This window comes from Limulus polyphemus, unplaced genomic scaffold (assembly GCF_000517525.1).
Source record: "Limulus polyphemus unplaced genomic scaffold, Limulus_polyphemus-2.1.2 Scaffold5359, whole genome shotgun sequence".
Lineage (NCBI taxonomy): Eukaryota > Metazoa > Arthropoda > Merostomata > Xiphosura > Limulidae > Limulus > Limulus polyphemus.
The window spans coordinates 352-1,155 of NW_013670969.1; positions in this window are offsets into that span (position 1 = coordinate 352).

The window sequence follows — 804 nt, forward strand, 5'->3', positions numbered from 1 at the left end:
TATTTTATCCTAATTCAGTTTGTCTGAAGTAATGGCACGTGTTTATTTTATCCTAATTTTTTTTGGTATTCCCTCCCCCCTTTCTTTTTGTTTTTTACCTAAATATTAAAGATAAACCATTAAGTTCAAATATCATATGATTACATGCATGTTGGGGATAGCAGTTGCACGCGGGTTGACAGGTACGATGTTAAGACTCAGCTTCTTATGCAGTTAATCATCAAGAAACATTTCTCGTGCTCAGCTGAGAAATGTCCATATATATTGACATACAGCATGAGCATACATTGAATTGGCCTGTTTGCGATTTATTTGTTTGGTTGGTAGCTTCGAATGTGAAGTCAAGACTGAAACAGCGGTGTTTGTGCTAGGTGCTCTTGATATTCTCAATGTATCGCTTTTGGACTACTCATGGCAGCAAAGTTGCTTCATTAATTGTGATTACTAAACATGGCACGTCAGTCACATTCGAATGAGTCTACCACTACCACATGTTCGTGGTAACATTAACATGTGTTGTAATTAGTTCTGTGTCTCATAAACACTGTCTACTGACTTGCATTATGCCCCGCTAGTGGCTCAGCGGAAAGTCTGAAAGCTTATAACGCTAGAAACCGGGTTTCGATACCCGTGGTGAGGGACAACACAGATAGCACATTACATTCAGTAAGTTAATATAGATGACAAAAAAACCTACAGAATATCATTCAAAAATTATTTAAACCCTGCTGCATGGAAGAAATACACGGTTGTTTGCTTCAGAATCTTTGTGAAAGCTACAGAAAGGGAGATTTGTACACAGTC